At 36.3% G+C, this 18,148-nt stretch overlaps 1 long non-coding RNA gene across 4 annotated transcripts in view; it reads right to left on the bottom strand.

Moving 5' to 3' along the window:
* The window catches only part of LOC106020553 (uncharacterized), a 33,689-nt gene extending 19,490 nt beyond the window's left edge, over positions 1-14,199 (bottom strand). Inside the window, exons 1-2 of one of the 4 annotated variants that reach the window (XR_011807768.1) lie at positions 13,778-14,199; positions 13,583-13,670 (exon numbers count right to left, since the gene is read on the bottom strand). This is a non-coding gene — a long non-coding RNA (uncharacterized lncRNA). The remainder of the gene's footprint in view (positions 1-13,582; positions 13,671-13,777) is intronic. The other 3 variants (XR_011807769.1, XR_011807767.1, XR_011807766.1) reach the window with 3 other exon arrangements.
* Positions 14,200-18,148: the final 3,949 nt, after the last annotated feature.

An 18,148-nucleotide genomic window follows, 5' to 3' on the forward strand; every position in this document is an offset into this window, starting at 1 on the left:
CGTATACAGATAAGGAAAGAACAAAAGAAAGGACAGAAGAGGACAAAGGAATCCTTCAAGCTGTGATAGGCATCTATTTTTCCTTGAAGAAATGTAGCCCTCACAGTGGATAAGATTATTTTCTTTAGACAGATCTCTGTTTCAGGTTCTTAGCTCTGCAAAAATCTTTTCTCCAGATGCTGCTAATGGCCTCTGCCACCCAGAGCCGCTATCAAACGTTATAATAAGCAATTATTCATTCTAGTGTCAACAGTAATAACTCCAGAAATCCATAAATAAATCATCATACTGAGTAAGTGGGCCAATATAGTTCAGAATTCCGAGCTGACACAGATGTTCTTTATAGAAAGAGGTAATTTTAGGTCAACAATGTTTCTTCAGTTTTAGGCTAAAACAACAAGAGACATTACATATTTAGGAGTACAGAATACTGTCTGCCTTCTGGGCTTTAACAGCAACAGGAGCTGGTTCCTTTCCACATATTCTTGTTCCAAAAGTTCTCCATTAATTTCAAGAGCTTTCCTCCTAGCATAATTTAAAAGTATCTACATTACTGTCTTTTTTTTTTCCTGCTCCTGCTAGTAGGATCTACTTGGACACACTCCTTCTTATACATTACCTAAAAGCAAATAATAACATTACCTCACCTGGAGAAAAAGTAGAAATTAATACAACAAAAATTTCTTTATGCTAGGATTGTTTTCATCTCTTTTTCTGAAGACAGCAAGAAAGTATGACACACTTTTTTTTTTTTTCTTCTGGTGCGTAAGTTTCATGTAGAAAGATAGGAGCAGAATATTCTTATATTAGTGCGATATCTTCCATGCCAAAACCAACTTCCTGAAACCAACTTCTTTTGAAAACTGCTTCTGCCAGGAGACAGGAAGGAGAATAAAATTTTTAATATGCTACCGGACAGAAGCAGGCCTTTTTAAGAGGAATTTCCTACTTTCTAAGGATAAAGGTCAGGGAACCAGTAGCAATATCAGCTGAAGACACTGGGAAAAAACAATACACACACACACACACACGAAAGAGCTTTTAAAATAAAAAAAAAAAAAAGTTTTAAGTGCATTATGAAATAACACATGCATGAAAAGCCCTGTTAAATGGTTTCACCAAAGAATATTTTGCCTAACTTGTCTTTCTCTCAAAATCTAAGGGTTTATTTCTGTCACAGCTGAAAATCCGAGAAGTTTGGTGCCTCTGTAAAATAAGCTTTTTTAAACTCCACACCAAAAATTCTCTACAAGTTTAGTGACAGATTTGCCGCTAGCAAGCAAATGAGTATCACAAGAAGAAACAAAAAAAACAGTGTGTATTAGCTTGCTCAGGGTTCTCTCCACCTATATTATTCTACAGCATGACTTTAGTGCCCTGTGGTGATGAATACTGTAGGCTGATGGAACAAAATGTTGAAAACTTATCACAGAAAGCAGAACTAAATGACTCTGTGACCTTCCAGTGACATGCCAGCATAACATAGTGAGAAATTTGCATGAAGTCGGAAAGGCTTTTTTTTTTTTTTTTTAATTTACCCAAATTTATACTACACAGATTTAGATTAAAATCTTACTATTTTCTTCAAATAGTTTTGTATTTCCTTTCAGGAAAAGAAAAGCTGTTGCCAGAACATCCAAAAATTAATTACAAAATCCACTTGAAAACACACAGTTCAGAATTTCAATTCTATATGTTTTATTCAGGTTTAATTATATTTTGCATTATAGTAGAGCAGAAAGTGATTTTCATATTTTCAAAGAAAAGGATTTTTTGTTTGGTTTCTTTAAAAAAGCTAGTACACCACTTGTCATTTAAATGAACAAAATAATGAATTGCAAATGGAGAGAACTCAGTGAAGCATGAGACCATTTAGCTAAATATTTATACATCCTTACAGATCCTTGTTTCCCTGGAAAGGTTATTTGAGTGTAAATGTGACATTTTGAAATGTGTGACTGCAGTGAAAACTAAATCAATCATAAGTCATTTATCACTTCGTTATGAAATTTAATGTTTATCTTCATTCACACTCTCATTTAAAGAGGTCTTGTCCCTGTAATTATTGGCTTTGAGTCTCAGTACTTTTTCCAGGCAATTAACTTTTTTCTTGCTTACATCTGACCCATATAGGGGTCTGTTCTGCTATAATAAATACATATTTTAATAAAATTAATAACCCATTTTCAGTCACTGATATGCCGGTATTTCTTTCAAATGGAATTCCACAGCATTCAGCACATTTATTGTATCTTTATCACTAATTTTACATCCTTCACAATCATTTCAGGTAGCCAGACAAACTAGGGACTGTAGCTACACAGTCCCAACCTAAACTTTTCTCCTGCTTGACTTCCACTTAAGACAATCAGTTAATAAGAAAAAGTTAGTCTATTCTGCTAGTTCAAAGAATATATTATGTGTTCACTAACGTAAAATTTTCTGTTTCCATGTTGTTCATAGTTTCCCAACTTGCATTAATTTTACTTTTGCATACTTATTACCTGTACAAATACAATGCTCTTACAATTATACTCTCACATGAGGAAGATATCTTGTACTATCTTTGTACACAAACTGGGGAAATGTTTCCCCTACGGCCATACCACCCCCACAAAACAAATAAACCAACCAACCAACCACGATCAGGAGAAGGTTGGTTAAAGGTTGTATGTATGTACTGGATCAAACAGGCAAATTGCATCTACACTAACTACACTAACATTAATCCTATCCATTATTTTCGAACCAGGACTGTTTAATTCTAGCTTGGTTAGGTGAAAGGAAGTTACATTCATGTACACATGCAGTCCTGATTCAACATAACATTAAAGGTATTATCCAGTTTGGGACATGCACATTACAAATGCTTTTTACTCTTATTTTACAGTGCTTTACATTTTTTAGAAAATAATTTCACAGATCCTTCTGAAGGAAACATTTTGATGCTGCAAAAAACCTGCCTTTTCACCAAATGCATGGTGTCCTGATAAAAAATGGAACACAATTTAGGTCAAGCCAGAGCAGAAGAATTTTTTTTTTCTTTCTTTCTTTTTTCTTTTTTCCTGCAGGAGACACCACAGAGAAGCAGTGTCAGGCTCTGCTGGCAGAAACTCAGAAACTCTGACTAAATCAGGCAGGATGTATACCTTTAGGTTATACAACGCTGTTCTTCACCAACCAGTGTCAGATGAGCAGGCAATGGGAAACTGCAACAGCCACTGAAATCTCTCATACAGGAAGGCTCTGTTAGGAGTATTCCACTTTGTCAACCGACTGGCCAGACCACCAGCTGCTACTGTCTCTTTAGAAGCGAGGCCTGTGAGATGGTAACTATTTTGCTTCCACACTGGAAATGTGAATGATTTTGACCACTCAGATGTGTACCAAAGCCAGATCAGAGAGGGGAAGGGTGTAAGCTTTAGTTCTGACCCTGTACTTCCCTAGCCACAGGAGCAGTCATCTCTCCCTCAGTAAGCCAGACCTTCACTGCACATACTTGGCTCATAACAGTCCTTTGAAAAACAGACAGCTTGTGATCCTACGAAGGCCAGAACACACCTTCCACGTGCGTAATATTCATCAATAAAGAACAATTTTGTTCAGTTATCTGAAACAGTAACACTGAGTATTTGCAAAGGCAAAACGAAGTAACAGAGGAATCTGATGCATTTCCCTCCGATTATACATCTGGTTCCACAAGCCTTGTGTAGCTTGGATGTCTGAGTAGCCAGAATTTCTGGCCAGAATGGAAAGTAATTATTCTACTGTTGGGTTGTCTTGAGATGAATAATTCCTTGTTAATGTTAATTCCCTTAGTGAGAAGGAAGTTTACTTCTTCAAAGTTATTATGGGACAGTAAAACCAGTTTCCTTCCATTTCAGTATTGAAGTGAAACTGCAGCCTACTCGTCTAAGAATCAGAGCAGGCAGAGCTGCTCTGAGCTGCTAGAGCTGCAAGACATACATACAGCTTAAACCTGCCTTTTGTAACAAAAGAGCATCCCTCACCTCCGCTGCACATGCCTTTTGTTTTAGATCTGTGAATTATACATGGCATTACTAGAGGGTGCTTAGAGATTCCAAAGTGTGGGTGTGCATTGCTTTTGTGCTGCAGTCAATCTTTGAAAATACATTCTGTAATACTGTTGTTTGTTTGTTTGTTTTTTCTCCTTATAAACAAAGTCAGTAATTGTAGGGTTCAATTACTAACTGAATTAATTTTTCAGTGTCCAATCATTTGTAGGAGAGAAAGAAAAATAACATATATGTGTCTAACACAAATTCAAAGGATTGACAAATTCTATACAATGTCAAATGAGATCACCTGTAGGCACCTGTCTCATGGGACTCCTAATAATTTTTGGTATCACTGAATTTGCTATCATCTTTCTTTCAACCCATTCATCACCACCACCACCTCAACAACAACAACAAAATCCTGTGTTGCCTTTGGGAAAGCAAACAAACAAACTGACCACTCAGTCAGGAGGAGGCTCATGCCTTAAGCAGCTGGTCTCATTTCTGAGGGAGTCTGCTTTTTGGCTCCTTATCCAGCCTAGAGACGACACTTCCCTGATCTTTGTCCTGTCCAGAAACTGTGCACAAGCTGTGCATAGCTGGCAATTCTCTTTGTGCACCCTTGTGCATTTTTTTTCTTTTTTTCTTTTCTTTTTTTTTTTTTTTTTAATGACTATCAAAGATGTGGGTAAGGGAGAGGCCGTGACACTACACAGGAATACACACAAGCTCATATAATAATTTGACAATAGGTTTCCTACTGTCTTTCTATTCTTCTGGAAATATTTCTAGAGACATTTACAAAATCTGAACTTTGTAATTTTTGTATCATCTGCAGCATGAAAGCATAAAGCAAATTCAAGTCTATATAACAAAATTCGAACAGGTCATTGACTATTGGTGGCATGGACACTGTAAAACATTAGGAAGAGATAAAAATATACATTTGTGTCAAAGCTGTGATAAGTACTAACTCAAAAGTTTCTGAGCTACGAGTAGCTTGAGGACATACAAACCTGGAAAGTGATTATATATGTTTAATCTTATTTAACAATTACACTTAAATACACAAGTAGCTAGCTTATCTACTTCAATTTTTCTCCCCCAGGCAGGGATTCTCCCCCCTATGCATTTACTCTAGGGCTTATGACAACACATCCTAGGCTAAGTTGACCTTTAGATACCAACAAATAGATGAAATTAATAATAATTAGAAAACCCTCAAATTTGTTTAAGAACTCCTCATGGTTGAGTGTTTTTCTGTTTGTTTTTTTGTTTTGTTTTGTTTTTTGATTATGTTTTTAAGTATAACTTTGTGTTAATTGTTTAAAACATTATAGACATAAAAAAAACCCTCCAACAATCTATCTGACATTTTATGCTTCCATAAAAACACTCCAGGGTGCCCATTACTGTATGATATCAGCATGCATACTAAGCTCATTGTAGGTGAGCTGTGTTAATATTATGCTTCAACAGCACACCCTGGAGTGTCTTATTGCTTAAATGATGGAAAGGTCAACCATTTACAGCACACTATCATGTTTCACAGAACAATTCTACATTATCATTCTCTGTTACCTCATCCTTTTGGGAAAAGTGCTTGCAAGGAAAAATAACAAACACAATTCAATTAAATCAGCTTTGTAAAAGTGCTAATATGCAGCATAATCTTGTAGTTCTCTTTGGATAGCAAGTAAGGTCACATCCCTTCTATACAGTGTTAGCATAAATTATGTATCAGTAGAAAATTCAGTAAAACCTCCAGTCAACAATCTATGCAGATATTAATATTTTTAAATAAAATGGAAGGACTGAATCTTGCAGAGGCTGATATGTTTGCTTCAGAATATATTAAGGTTAACAATGAACAGAGCAGTATTAGAGGGAAATAAATAATGGAATTTTAGCATTGATATGCCCTCACACATCTCAGATGTTTCAGTGCAGGGACTTCCTGCAGACCTTCTGAGAATCTCTCTAGGTATGGCACACTAAAGGGGAGCAGAGTGGAAGAACCTGCAGCCAGGATGGATGTGGCATGATTGTTCCATAACTATATAGTTGAGGTCTCCAGAATTGCTATCCTAGTCATAATCTTTGGTAATAAGTATCCAAAAAGAAGACTTTTGTTAGTGCTTCCTCTACTTACTGTGCTTTTAATTAATTCAACCAAGTCTGTCACGCAGCTGTTCTATATAATACGAAGACTGACACTGCACAAAATACACCTCCTGAATACTACTTAATCTTTGACTCAGGTTCCACTTTGAACGGTCCTATAAATCATAGAAATCTAGAAAACTAAATATGGATTTGCAAGCAGAGTATTTTTGCTCAACGAGATAAAAGCTTCAATTTTCTTGGCACCCAAACTGCCATCCCAGAACAAAAGAAATATTCTCCAGTTATGTAGAGGGGATGCTGTTTATGAGAGTACCCAGCATAGGGCTCTTCTAGAAAGTATAGGATTCTTTTCCTCTGCCTATTGTTCTTGAAGGTGCAGCAGTAATCACACCAAGACTCCCTGTGATGGACTCTGTATCGCTCTTGAAGAATACCAGGAAGGTTCCTTAAGAAGCTGAATGCAAGCAAAACAGCCTTTACTCTCTGCAACAGACCACCACCGCTTCAGCAACACCACCTCAGCTTGGCCTTCAAGATGCATCTGAAGGCTACATCATATTGAAAGAAAGCAGACTAGCATTAAAAGAAACAAATCAAACCAAACACACAGCCAACTTTCAATTTGTCTACCATCCTTCCGACATCGTCTTCTCTCCCTCTCCAATCATACCCTATCAGCTGCCTATCAGAATCCCAATGCTGCTTTTTGTTGTTGTTTTGTTTTGTTACATTCTGTGGTGGTCAGAATACAGTAGGATCACATTGGAAAGATGTGAGGATTCATCACTAGGAGTGATACCAAGCATGTGTTGAAATAAACGCAATAGTGATTTATCCTCTTTTCTACAAGTTCCATTTTTAAGTTAAAATAATAATTGTTGCAAATTCCTGAGTGTTAGTTAAAAGCAAAGTAGGAAAACTCTTTCAGGGTTAGACAGTGCCAAAGAGCCACTACATATACAAACGTACTTCAGTTAGAAGAATGCAATCTTTTTGGTGAGTATAATAAGCATCAATGATGATGGTATCAGTAAATTTTAAAGTGTAGTAAAAGTTATTTAGAAGGTGTAGATTTTCTAAAGCTTCTTTAAAGTGATCCCAGTAAGGCAGATCTCTTTGTTCCTCAAATTTAAATTTCTATTAACTTAAAACATTTTTTCATTAACTCTAAGAGGTTCCCTTGATCAGAACAGATCTAAAAGTTCACATCTACTCTGAGTAACCATATCTTTAGTGTTTCATTTATGGGCTGCTATTATTTCTTCTTTTGCTTTTCATGTCTTATTATGTATTTTTTCTGAAAATCAATTGCACTATATGTATTTATATGAATATGTACTTATACATTTACATATATATGCTATATATGTATATATATATATATTTGCATTTATATGTATTTATGCATATGTAAAAAGAAATAAAAAGCAAAAACTACATTTTGACATACCTTTCTGATTCTTCTTTTCACTACAAATTGGGACTTCTGGAGTATGTTGGGAAAAAGCACAACTCAAATGCTACTGCATGTTTGTTAGGATAATAAATTATCAGTACAACTTTGAAAGTGATCCATCAGTAAAATGTTACTTCTTTTTCTACACCTAAAGGGAAATGCTTCCTTTGCCTGGTGCACAGAGATAAGAAACACTTTGATATTTCTCCTAGCTTTTGCGCCCTATCCAAGTGCTACTACATGTATTATCTTGAGACCAGCAGAAACCATACCAGTGTGTTCACTTCCCAACTCATAGTTTCTAATAGAAATAAAACCAAACATAGGTGTTTGGTTTCATGAAATTCAGTAGATATTTACAGATCTTACAGCGTTTTTTTGTTTGTTTGTTTGTTTTGACTAAAAATGCATATGTAGACACATTTATACAATATTTATTTATTTTTATTTTAATACCAATATAGGAAAGTGAATCTCGGAGGGCCTCCATGTAACAGAACTCAGACCACTCCCCCCTTTCAAGAACACACGTTTCTTTGACTCCAAAGTTAAAGCAGAGCACTTCATGCTTTAAAAAACTAGCTTTAACCCTGATTTACTGTGCTTATAAAGAAAAAAAAAAAAAAGTAATCACGAATATACACTTGTTCTTTAAAGTAATTCTAGAAAATTCCTGTTATCAATATCTTAAGGCCTTCCCTTTCAAATATTCCTCATGCAGAGCTATCACAATATTACACTGAAATACAGGCATCCAATGCAGATTTAAAAACAAACAAACAAACAAAAAAGAAAAAAAAAAACACTCCAAATGCTAGAATTTATGCACTCCTAAATAAGCATTTTGATTTTGTATAACATATTCAGAGCAAGGCAATGCTTTAATCAAACAAGTGCATGTTGAAGCCTGGACCAGCTATAAACAATTTTAACTATATCAATCCCACTGTTGCTGTGTTCAAAGCACCAATATGACCAGCCTTGAATTCTGTGAAGTCATGGATGTTTCAGACTTCAGTATAACAGACAAGTTAATTTTAGAAGTGTTAACTCTGTCAGGCAAGTATTTTTGAAATTCCATTTTTTTTGTTTGTTTCTTTCCCTTTTTTTTTTTAAATTATATATTCATATTTTATCAGAAAAAAAAATATCTCAGCCAACCATTTTGTCTCCAAATTCCCCCTTAAGGGCTCTTCTACATGGCATATTCTAAGAAATTCTCCCCTCTCCCTGTTTGGAATTAACATCTGGTTCCTGAAATAACAGGATTAGTCAGGTATTTATGGATCCTTTCCCACCAAAGGAAAAATCATAGAATCATAGAATATCCTGAGTTGGAAGGGACCCTTAAGGATCATCAAGTCCAACTCTTGACACCGCACAGGTCTACCCAAAAGTTCAGACCATGTGACTAAGTGCACAGTCCAATCTCTTCTTAAATTCAGACAGGCTCGGTGCAGTGACCACTTCCCTGGGGAGCCTGTTCCAGTGTGCAACCACCCTCTCGGTGAAGAACTTCCTCCTGATGTCCAGCCTAAATTTCCCCTGCCTCAGCTTAACCCCGTTCCCGCGGGTCCTGTCACTAGTCAAATAAGTCCTCTACAAATGTTGAAAGTCAAGCAGCATCCAACATGATAGCATAAATATAAAATAGGTGAAGTACAAAGATATGATATTAGAAAGGAAAGCTTCTTCATATGTAATAGTCAATTATAAAAGATTCACTGAACTTCCTTTGGGTATTTCTGTGTAATATACTAACTAAACAGAAAAGATGTAAATAGCTATCTCTCTCTCTATATATATATATATATATTTTTTTTTTTTCCCCCCAAATCTTCAGACCATTATTCTGGAGGAAAGTGTTACTACAAAAGCATCAGCAAACCCAAACAAGAAAAGTAAAGTGGTGAAGTTGCAGGAATGCGTGCAGATATGGATGCGCAAACACAAATACCCAAACTATATGAGGGATGCAGTCTAAGATGTGCAGGTTGCACAACCCTTCAGATACTTGGAAGCATTACTCCACTAAGACAAACCAGGAAGTAAAATAAATAAAATGCACATAGTGCCTTGGTATTCATAATCCTTGATAAAAGGTGCTCCAGTAAATCTACTGCATCTGGTCAAATAGCAAAGGTAGCTTGCAGTAAACTGTAACAACAATGAAAGAGCCCTGCTAATGGCAATAAAGGGTCAAAGTGGCAGCTTCAAAGTTTAATTAAGCAAAAGATTTGTGAAGCAAATTAGGAAAGGATCTAAAACATCCTTCTCCATACAAAAAATGGTGACTCTCTTCCAGTCAAGAATTCTAACTCCAGATTTTTAGAAACAGAAATAAATCTTGAAAAATAGGCAATAGAAAAAAATAGTATTTTTGTTGATTCAAGAATATTTTCCACAATATTACCACCAAACATCCCTCTCCCCCACACAAAAGGTACTAAAATACTTACATTTACATCAGCCACAATTAGACAGGATCAGGAAAGGGAGAGAGGCGGAGAAGAAAGAAACCTGCTTCTTATTCATCTTTCAGAAGATTGACTGAAGATTAACATCTATTGAGAGTGACATGGACATTAACACATCAAGTCATTTTCCCTTCACACACAAGCATTGAATATGAACATGAAATTGAACATACCCAAGCTGTTTAAAATAAATAAATGTTTTAAAATAGCTCTTGTCCTTAAGAACTTCTTAGGCTATATGCCAGGAAACTACCACCTACCATTATTAGAATCCCTAGTAACACAAAGAAAGTAGTCACATCAGGACATTGTTTAGAAATTTGCTTGACTGAAAAAAACGTTTACTGTCACAGTTATCCTGGAAGTGGATAAGTAATATTTTATGAGGCGAATTATACAATCATGCTAATGCAAGTATATTCCCAAGATGATTTGTGCATGTGAAAACATATAACCATTCAGTTCTCCAAAGGAAGGATATAGATAGATCTTTTAGAGAGGTAAAAACCTTAACAAAAATAATAATCATAGATAACTGAATCCTTAAGCACAGTAGAGAAGAACTAAGAAAAAAAAAAAAAAAAGGAAAAGAATGTTCAGGAGTAAGACTAAATCTTTGTTTGACCATTTGCAAATTGTCTGAAGACAATATTCTCACTTCATGAGTAGGACTCTTATGTGATATTGATAACCACCATTGTCAATGAAGAAGGAACCACATATGACCTACTTCAATGAATCACAACATCAGATCAGCCTATTTAATATCTTTATCAATAAGCCACATAAAAGACCAAATACACCATCAAGTTTCCAATGACACCAAATTAAAGGGAATAGTCAGTACCCTCAGTGAAGGGTCCCCAAGCAGGTCATATCTGAAGTATTTCCATGTGAGGAGAGGTCAAAGGTCTGGGGCTTGCTCAGCTTGGCTTATGAGCAGCTTTCAATACCCACGAGGAATCACTGAGAAGTTGTAGCCAGGCTTTTTACAACAGTGCATAAGTTAGAGAAGGAGGGAGAATGGACATAAACTGAAAAAGAAGTTGATATACGGAAAAACAAGCCACCATGGGGACAGTCAAACAGGGGAGCATGTATACAAAGAGATCCAGTAACCTCCATCCTTGAAGACAAGATCAGGCAAGACAAAATACTGAGCAACCTGTTCTGAATCAACTGTTGGCACTGCTTTGAGGAGGATGTTATGTTAGATGATCTCCCAAGACCTCTTCCAACCTGGTTAAAGAGTGAAGAAGTCTAGAGGGTCACTGTAAAGCAAGCAGATTTGGTTCCCAGGGGGAGTTAAGTAATTCATGCTCTTTATACTAGTTCAACTCCTGGTTTGAGGCAAGTATCTTCTTTGCAGTAAATTCAGGACTGATCAGCAATACCTTTGAAAGAGTAAAAGGCAATTTCCAAAACAGCAGCCATAAAACAGCACCCATAGCTTAAGGCTGGCAATTTGATGAAAAAAAAGACTTACTTCGTTGTTTATTAAAAAAAAATCAAACCTCAAAAACCCAATTAAGAATAGATACTTGATCATGATTATCAAAAAACAATCCCCACACCCTCACACTACGCTACAGAATCATCTAAATTGTAGAGAAATGCACAAAAAAGGATAATACATTTTCTTAGAGGCTTTATGTTCTACAACAACATATTTCTAAAACAGTAAAACTTCAGAGAAATCTGACCAGAAATATTACATGTGCATTTTTGTATGCACACACACATTCAACTTTACTCTTAAGAAAGTTGGTATTTTCCTCAAATTGCTAAATATTAATCTTTTTCCAAATAAAAATAGTAGTACTACAAATCAGGAGGAAGATACAACGTGAGAAAACATTCCACAGTGATTGAAAAACTAGAAGCAGGCAGAGTTAGTTGGCCTCTTCATTTTTCAATATTGCATCAGTATAAATATGCTCTTCAGATTTTCTTACTTCCAAATCTCAGTGTTAACTTTATGCTTGCTCTTCTAGATGCTGATATTGCTTTTGTCCTCAATTTATCTGCCTCGTCCTTTACTCTCACAAAGTCTTTTATTCACCATATCAAATCAAATGATGGTTACTGATGCATCAACCAGTTTTCTCTCTCTATTTCACAGATAATATCAAGAGGGACAGAACAGAATTGCAGTGATGCAAGGACAGAAGAGGCATTCAGCTGTCCTGATTTGTTACTAAAGCCTTCTGCAGTTTTGTTCTGCAGATCAAGTAGTTCATTTCAGAAACAGAGCTTTTTATTACAAAAGTCTATTTGCCAAAGGCAGTCAGTTGGCATCTACACAGTTTCATGAGGGTTACAGCCCCAGACCACTGTATATTAGTATGCTTTTCTCTTTTACCTCTTAAAAAAAATCATTTAAATAATGTAAATAAATTAATACCATAATATAAAACCTTTTTATAAAATCATTCTCAGCAGTTACCATATTTTTAGTGGAGATATGATAGCTTACAGTTATAATACAAACATAAGAGCACAGAGCTAACCAAACCAAAGTATTTGTTGAAAATAGATTTCCTGGTAGGAACTGAACTTAACTAAATCTAGGTGTTTTAGCAGAATGGGTTTTAGAATTATTTGTGGATGATCCATTAACACATACAGCTTCAAATTCTCAGCCTGAAGTAATTATATAATTATTCAAAACTTTACAGTTAGAATTTTAATCAAGTTTGAGATCGTGTTGCAATAGATGCAGTTGAACTATGCAGAAATATTTGTTCTGTTCCTAGCATGTAAAATTTATTTTCTCTGCTACCATGAACATATCACCAAAATCTTTGGGGTGTGGGGGGGAAAGGGGTATCCTACACATTTGTATATATTTTACTATAGTTACATAATCAGTGTTTGTTGTTGCTAGACAGCATAAAACAGATTCCAAGACTGTCACCCATAGATACCTCAAAGATTTTAATACAACAACCTTTGACTGAAGTAGCATACACAATATTTACTCTGAGATGATGCAGTTTTAACCAAGAGACAAATACAGTGAGATTATAAGTACCTTAAGAGCTCCCTCTGGAATTCAAGCCTCTGAAGAACCTTCGTGAATACACTGACATTTAATTTACACCACTCATAAGACACATTATTAAGCACTACACTTTCTCTACTAGGATATCATGAAAATGTTTTGTCAGAGTTATTGCAATCAGTCAGCGTGAAGCATTAATGCTTACTTAAAATGACAAATAGCACTCAGAAAATCCTGTAAGTTCTCAGCATTGCTAATGACAGATCAAGCCCAGAAGTATTGTGCGCACATGGAATAGTGGGGCAAAGACATACCAGTGAAGAGGAATGTCAAGGGAATAGTTTTAATCTTGTAGAATTTGATGCTCAACTAATGGACAAAACAGAATGATTACCTCTTTTTAACATTTTTTTCATTCATTAAGCTCTGACAGTGAACAAAAATATTTGATTAAGAAAGCCTTAAGAAGAGAATGGATTAGGAATTAAACTTCTCATACCTGGCATGGAACAAACCAGAGTCCTAGGGGTGAGATTTACGTATTCCACGTGTTCTCTTATTCCTCCCCCCTACTTTCCAGCTAAGGGCTGGGGGGATAAAAATGGGGAGAAGATGAAAGAAGAAAGGACAAAATGTCAAAATCCAACCTATTTCTAAAGTTTGTTTGGCTTTCTGGGCTGCAGGTGCACATTACCAGCTCACATTTAGATTCTCAGCAACCAACACCCCCAGGTCCTTTTTCCCCTCTAGTCCTGGCCCCAGCCGGCCCCAGTGGCCCCCTGTCAGGGCACGGCTGGGCCCAGCAGCCAAGATGGCGGCGCCTCACCTCAGGGACAGCCTGGGGAAGGGAGGAGGGCACAGCGCTGCCCGGCAGCCAGTAGAAAGAAAGAAAGGAAGTGGGAGAAACAGCCCTGCCGGCACCTGGGGGAGAGGGGGGGGATGAGGAGGAGGAGGAGAGCAGGAGGGGCTCCAGGAGCCGGAGTAGAGATCCCCCTGCAGCCCCTGGGCAGGAGGCTGCACTACAGCAGGGATTTATTTCCCTGCAGCAACCAGCTAAGGTCAACCCACCACAGCAGTTTACACTGGTAATGGCAAAAACATTACCAACATAGTTATTGTCAAATAGTTATTTTGTGTAGAGCTAATTACATCCACCTACAAACAGATACATATCTGTTAAAGGGCCAAATTAATTTCTGATGATTTTTTTTTAAAAAACACTTTTTGGGAATTTTTAAGGATGATCATGATACTTCAATAAAGTACTAACATAAGACATTTTACTCAGGCTTCCATAGGAAATGATAAAAATTTGCACCTTTGCAGAGTACACACCCATACCCCAATAAAGGTTTAAATGTCTATCTGTGTACATGCAATATGCAGGAAACTGTAGAACAGAAATTTAGATTTATTTTATTCCAGCAGCTAAAGACAATCCCCAAGCCTGGGTTGAAAGAAATTTAAAACACATTTCACCCTTTCAAATATGAAGCATTATCTTTAATTATTCTATTCCAAAACAGCTTTGGTTATTTTCCTGTTATCCAAAGTTCAAGTTTAACACACCTCATTGATTCTAATACCAACATTAAAGGAACGACAAATAAATTTTGCATTTGCATATGGGATAGTGAGACATCAGAGAAGAGCTTGCTCTACCCACTAGTAAATGGATCATATCAAGATGCAAATATTTATTTTGGAATATGATGCTCAAATGCACAGCTTATTCAGGAAAACTAGGTTAACTACAGAGATTCTTACAATATTCTAAATTTTTAAGCAAAGACCAAGTATCCCTGGTCTCACAGAATATCTTATACACAGTGAATGGGATTTTTTTTTTTTAATTTCCATTCATGCCATAAAGTCCTCCTTGGTTTTGTTTTACTGCAGCGTCTTAGTAGAAATAGGCAAAATTTGAAGAAAATACCATTCAGACTAGACACACCGCATTCACTTTCTGAATTAAATAAAAAAAAAAAAAAAAAAAAAAAAGCATCTTACATTCTTATTTGCTTTGATTTAAAGAAAACAAATAGGAAGGGTTTTCCTCCCTAAAAGTTCCATCAAAATTTTAAAAACATTAACAAGAATCAGAAGATATTATTGAAGTATGAACTACAATATGATCAAGCATATGATCAAGCTAAAAGAAGTCTGGAAGTGTCTGAAGGGGAAAAGTAAGGAAATAGTAACATATTTAAAATATATAGGTTTTTTTTGTTTGTTTGTTTAAATTCTTCAGTTTTGTGGCATGAACTAGTAGATGCATATCTGGTGTAAATTTGAGTTTAAATAAAAGACAACTACATCAGAATTTAAAAGAGTAAGTCCCAATGGGTAGAGGCTCCATCAACAGGGTAGAGTGCTGCATGACACCTGATTATGCAAACCCTTTTGTTTCTCCAGGTACTAGAACAGAAATGCAGTCATTTGATTTTGGAGTAGTTTGAATCAGGAACATTGGTATGAAAGTCTGCTTAATAAATAGAACTACATATGTAGTTAAAATAGTGATGAAAGCATTTTGATTCAGAATCACTTTATCAGAAGGCATGCAATGCCATGCAATTGACATGCATTTTATAATACTTAAATTATGAGCAGGACAGCAGATGATAAAATATAAACCGAACTTGAGCAGTAAGTGATTGCCCCAATTGCTCATTTAACGTGGTTCTCTGTTCTTAAAGAACCAATTTTCAGTGTAACTCATTTTCAAACAATTTGAAGATTTCAAACAATATTAGACAAAATATATGGTAGAATAAAACTGAGTAGCCTAGGAAAGACTACTGCAGTTTATCTTCATTTTCAGATCTATGCAGAAATACAAGAAAAACCTACAGTTTACATTACACTGGTTAAAATACTGGAAGTCCCATGTCTGTTTTTTATCACACGGTTAAAATAATTATGCATTCCCTCCCCTTGGGAGTTGAGCTTAATGGTCCTCAGCAGAACTAAAATGAAGACTAAGTGTGGATCACGGTACTTATACCAGTTCCTGTCCCTCTTCACCTTTTCAGTCTGTGTCTAGGACAATGGAAATTCATTAGGTCTGTCAGCTCCCTGTTTTCTGATGTAATGTTCTGTAATTAGTCAATCATAACTTTCTGTCCCAAGTCTAGAGTAGGTGGTTTCACAGCTAAGCATTGTGCACCCATGAAGCAGAAGCAGATTCAGCAAGATGTATTTATTTAACATTTGCTTCCCTTGAACAAAGGCATAAACCCATGCTTAAGGAGTGACTGTACCTGATCTTTTGGAAACACTGTAATGCCACTAAGCATAAATAATAGGCAATTACAAAGAGATGAACTGGGTCTTATATGAAAGCATGTACATTGTAAAATCTGCAAGATGAGAATAAGGATAAAAGTTGGCAGGATAGACATGGTAAAGCCAAAATAATCCTAAGGAAGAGTGTCTGGTACAACTAGAATAATCCTGCCGAACAAGCAAGAAAAATGCTTGTTTTTGATTGACAAAACTAGTATGAGTCCTGGTCCAAAAAATTTGGATGAAGTATGTCAGAAACAGATCGAGTCTCTCTATTTTCCTTTGGGAAACAGACTGAGGAACATAAAGCAATGAAACTGGAAGGTTAGGGAAGAAAGTTTCAGTCCACTGCAGTTCTCTCATTGAGAGCTCTCAAGCCTCATTACTTTGACCTCTGCAGCTAAGTCCAGCAAGTCCCACAGCTATCAGTGCTAATTTCTGGCATCAGCTCCCTGGCATCATATATTCACAGGTAATTGTAGACAAACTTTTTAATGATTAATTGTATTCTCTATGGAGCGAAAACAGTGGAGAGTGGTTAAGATCTAATCATCAGCTGTGCATATTGTTAATGAATGTCAATGCAGTAAAGAGTTATTTTGAAATTTGAAACTTGCCTGATTTGCAGTCTTTTAAAGAGTGATTCCTGATATGCGTACAGATAGACTTATATGTATGCAGTTGCAAGAACTACACAAATCCCTGTTGCCTGTCTTTAAGGATTAGACAAAAAATTAATGTCTTCAATGCTGCATTACACACCTCAAAGAATCAGACTGTACAACGCATACAATCATTCCTCAGAGATGATATCCTAAAGGAGAAAGGTTTCAATAGCAACAGCTAATTACTGGCCTCCCCATTTTGGCATTGGAGGTGACTGCTGCTGCTGCTAAGTGCATAACACTGGGAAAAACTCCATGTTTCTGTCTTGTAGTACTCCAGACTAATTAACTGCTTGTGTTTTGGTGATGCATCTCCTCAGTTCCCAAGAAAGGCTGACGTGTATACAATGAAGTGATTTTTTTCTAATGCGTCAGATACAGTTATGAAGGGTCTGAAAAAAAAGCAGAGTAGATGTGTAATGCTATCCTGTAATACAGCAGAGATGCTAAACGTGATGCAATATCTCTTAACGTTATGTGATGCAAATTCTCTTAACATTAAATATGCAAAGTATGCTCCAGTTCTTCTGACAAGCAAATCTCACTGCAGCTTTAGAACATGTAATAAAGGGAAAACATAAAAGTTCATCTAGCTGAGTGAACAAGAGGAGGTCTCTTCCCTAAGAAACAGGATGCGCCACCCATACCACCAAATACTTGAATCTAAGCAGTTTTTCAGTTGCAGCCTCTCTTCCTCTCTTCCTCTACTATTATGCAAGGCCTAGAGCCATGCAAGCTCTGCTCTACATTAGCAGAACAGTAACTACAGATCCTGCTGCAGTGACTGAATAATCTACTTGTAGAACTTTGGTAGTGGCTTTTTAACTTTCTCTTTTTGAGCATGACTCCATTCTCAGATGAGAGTTTTAAAGAAGTGTCATATGTACAAGGCATTAAAGTTGGTTAAGGGACAGGTAAGATGCCACTAACTGGAGAACAGCATTCAGTGCTCCCTAAAGGGAATCCTAGCTGGATCCAAAAAATCACTGGAATGCTGAGATATTTAGAATGTCATTTTATGCCAGATACCTGAACTTCTGTTTGCTAAATCTATACATTCTGCTTGCAATAGCAAAGACTAAGTACTTGTTCCTATATGCAGCATTTCTTAT

Source organism: Anas platyrhynchos, chromosome 2, assembly GCF_047663525.1.
Source record: "Anas platyrhynchos isolate ZD024472 breed Pekin duck chromosome 2, IASCAAS_PekinDuck_T2T, whole genome shotgun sequence".
Lineage (NCBI taxonomy): Eukaryota > Metazoa > Chordata > Aves > Anseriformes > Anatidae > Anas > Anas platyrhynchos.